At 33.6% G+C, this 4265-nt stretch overlaps 1 pseudogene; it reads right to left on the bottom strand.

The window, feature by feature from the left end:
- Positions 1–874: 874 nt before the first annotated feature.
- Positions 875–3144, bottom strand: LOC112521822 (annotated as a pseudogene).
- Positions 3145–4265: the final 1121 nt, after the last annotated feature.

Consider the following 4265-nt stretch of genomic DNA (forward strand, 5'->3'; position numbering starts at 1 on the left):
TTAGTTTAATATATAATATATTTTCTTTCAAAACATATGTATCACGTATATATACATACGCACATATATACACATACATGTATATATATAATGAGGTTCAACTATTCAGAGAAAATCCACCTTCAACAACCATTAGATTAATTGATTCAATGGTTATGATTAAATATACGTTTATAACAATATTTTTTAGATTAAAAAAATCTCACCATCCCTAATTTTTATTTAGAAAAAAAATAAATATAAACAAAAATAAAGCAAAATAAATTACACATATGATATATATTCATTCTTTTTTTTGTGATTTTCCTAATTTTCTTTTATTTAACGTTTTCCTGTGAAATCAACTCACTTTCTCAACGCAAAATGAATTAAAAACCGCATAATTGCGAGAGAAAAAAAGGATGAAAAATATATTAATATGGATGTCAAATTAGTGAGAAAAACATGATTTTTTTTGTGTAATTTATTTTGCTCGATTTTTATTATATTTTATCTTTTTCGAATAAAAAATAGGTGGGATGAGGTTTTTTAATTTAAAAAATATTATTGTAAACATTCATTTAATCTTATTCCTTGAATCAATTAATCTAATGATTGATAGATGTCATTTTTCTTGTGAACCTCACTATGTGTGTGTATGTGTGCACACGCATGTAGACATATATAATATATGTTTTTTTGAAAGAAAATATATTGTATATTAAAATTAAATTTAGAGTAATATAATAATTAATTAATTTAAGAGTAAATTACATTCCTAGTCGATGTGGTTTGTTGCAGTGGCGGACGCAGAAAAATATATTGTAGGGGGCACGATATAAAATAAAATAATAATTAACTTCAATTTCATACAAAAATGATAAAAAGTTATCTCTTACAACTGTGCCCTACGACTCTTCATCTTTTGAAATTGCGTAATTACATCATCATTTGAAACTGCGAGAAGTGCTTCTTTTTCTATAGTACATATCATTGCAGCATTCAAAAATTCATCACCGATTTTGTTGCGCAAATCTGACTTCACAATCTTCATAGCAGAAAAACATCTTTCGACTGTTGCAGTAGCAACTGGCAAAACCAAAGCCAACTTCAATAACCGATATACTAGAGGATAAATTTGATGCTTTTTTGTTTCCACTAGCAGTCTAGCGAGCTCGGCAATACCACTCAAATTGGCAAATCTTTCATCTTGACGCACAATCAAATAGTACATGTTAAGTTGTTTCTCAAGAGCGATCCTTTCCATATGACTAAAATCTTGAGGATACAACTCACTCAATTTCAATAAATCGGATACATTGAATTGCGAAAATGAATCGCATGGACTCAAAGCTGCTATATTTTTAAGCAATTTAGTACTTACCTCACTAAATCGATTCCCAAACTCTTGAATTTGCATGTCCACAACAGTGTTGAAAATATCAAACTTGTAATAATGACAATTGGTGATGTTGGTCCTTTGTCTTCCGTTTTTTGAATAACGGTCTTCCATATCCAAAGCCTTAATACCATTTGCTTCAGAAAAAGAATACATTTTCTTCAAAAGTGGATCAAAACCAGTTTTTCTAAATTGTTGCAATAGTTGTTTGGTTCCTCTTATCAATGAAATCGCTTCCAAAATATTTTGATCCTTTTTTTGAAGAGCCCGTGACAACAAGTCTGTGACCTCTAAATATGAAACATCAAATGCAAATAAATCACAAAATCAAATGTCTTCAAATATGCTAAAATACCAGTTGCTTGAGTGTGACTAAAACCATTATCCCCGTCCTCTTCAACATACCGGAGCACTTTAACAACATTCGGAAACAAAGCAATCAAGCTCAAAATGGTTTTGTAATGAGAACCCCACCGTGTATCTCCGGCTCGTATAAGAGAAAGCTCTTGGCATTTCCCTGTTCAAGTATCAATTTCACACTTACCAATTGCTTCTTGCACTCTATCTTTGTAACTTTGTCGAAGCATGTCTTTACGCTTGCAAGAAGCATTCACCACATTGATCACCATTCCTAACATATTAAAAAAGTTCTCAACTCCGTCATGTTTATTGGCAACCGCCACAACAACTAATTGAAGTTGGTGAGCAAAACAATGGATATAATATGCTAAGCTATTTTCATTCAAGATCAAGGCCTTTAATCCATTGAACTCACCCCGCATATTGCTTGCTCCTTCATAACCTTGCCCTCTTAACTGTTTCAAACTCAATCCATGTTCAGCAAATAAACTATCAATGGCAGATTTAAGAATTGAAGAAGATGTCCTCTTCACATGAACAATACCAAAAAATCTCTCTTTAACAATACCACGTGCATCAACATATCGTAAAACCACCGCCATTTGTTCCTTCTTAGAAACGTCACTAGACTCATCAACTAGTAATGAGAACACATCATCACCAACTTCTTTACGAATGGATTTGAGTATTTGATTTGCAAAACAAGCAGCAATATCTTTTTGAATACTTGGAAACACCATTTGATTATTCTTTGGAGCATTTTTTAATATAACTTTACCTACATCCTCATTGCAATCACCAATTAAGGCTAATGTTTCCAAGAACATGCCTTTAGAGATAGACATTTCAGATTCATCGTGACCACGAAAGGGCAATGCATTCTTCAACAAGAAACTACACGCCTTAATTGAAGCATCTAATCGTATTCGGTGCTCATTCTTCTCCTTCTCAGTTTGCTTATGAAAGGCAACAGCAATAGATCGATCTTGGCTCATTAGATTCTCACTTTTCTTAAGTGCTATATTGTGAAAACTATTGATGTCGTCGACATGAAGACCAAGTCTTTCCGTTTTATTCCAACTATTAAAACCATCTGTCACGAAAGCATCACTCCCACATTGTCCTACGTAATGATCTCTAAACAAATAACAACACAAACAAAAGGCTCTATCCGTTTTTACACTATACTCCAACCAATTAGCATATTGATCAAACCAAGTCGAACAAAAATGTCTTCCTTTACTCCCGACAAATTTTTTTGGAAATGCATGACCCCGTGGTTGACAAGGTCCTCTAAGCAAATATTTTCTCCTTATTTCATCCCTTTGATTAGGATGATATTCAGAAATCTTTTTCCTATCGGCCGGATCCCAAGGAAGATCGTTCAATTTAATTTCACAAGACATCGAAGGAGTAGAGCTCGATTCAGGTGTTGATGCTTCATTTTAAAAAATCTTTCCATTTGAATTGCCTAATTGCCTACAAAATTACCCACAAAATTACCCACAAAATTAACCAACAAAATTAACCTAAAATACCTAACCTATAGCATTTACCAATTACCAATTACCAATTACCAATTACCACAAAATTAACTAACAAAATTAACCTAACGCATTTACCAATTACCACAAAATTAACCAACAAAATTAACCTAAAATAAGTACCTAACCTAAAGCATTTACCAATTAACAATTACCACAAAATTAACCTAAATAACTACTAATTGAAGTTGGAATTGGAAATTAGAAATTTAGAATCTTTACCAAAGAGGCACAGCAGCACAGTCGGTCTCGGTCAGTCGGCTAGCGGGTTAGGGTTTCATCGATCCGGCTCCGGCAGTCGCACAGCAGAGTCGCAGACAACAGCACAGTCGGTCGCACACTCGCATAGCACAAAGCACTCGCAGGCCGCAGTACACAGCACTGTCTGTCTCTCAGTCTCTGTCGCAACGATGAAGAAGAAGAAGAAGAGAAGAAGTGATGTGAATTGTGAGGTCGCAGCCGATGAAGAAGACTGAACTGAAGTCTGAAGAGGGGCCTCTTGTCTCATGTTGTTGGGGGCCCAAATACATTTAATTAAAAAAAATACAAAGTAATTTTTTTTTTGGGCTTTTCTAGTTAATATTTGTTGGGGGCCCAGGACCCCTACCCTCTTAACGTACATCCGCCCCTGGTTTGTTGGCTTTCCCTACTACGATACCCCAAACACGTTTATTACATTGACTGTCTTTGTGGTATGTAAAAATGAACGTTCTGAGTCTGTCCCTTCAAATGGAATTTGATAACCCAGTTAACTCTAGGCCCGTTTTCATCTTTTACCTTATTTTTTGTTTTATTTTATTATATTTATATATATATATATACATATACATATATATACATATACATATATATACATATATCTATACTATCTTATAAGCATTTGACTAAAACTCTTAAATTCGTTCATCCCTATCTGATTTCATCTCGTATCTGAATTCGTGTAACTAACTGCAGATAAATACAATCAAATACAGGATAAACAT

This window comes from Cynara cardunculus, assembly GCF_001531365.2.
Source record: "Cynara cardunculus var. scolymus isolate 2C chromosome LG 11, CcrdV1, whole genome shotgun sequence".
Taxonomy (NCBI): Eukaryota; Viridiplantae; Streptophyta; class Magnoliopsida; order Asterales; family Asteraceae; genus Cynara; species Cynara cardunculus.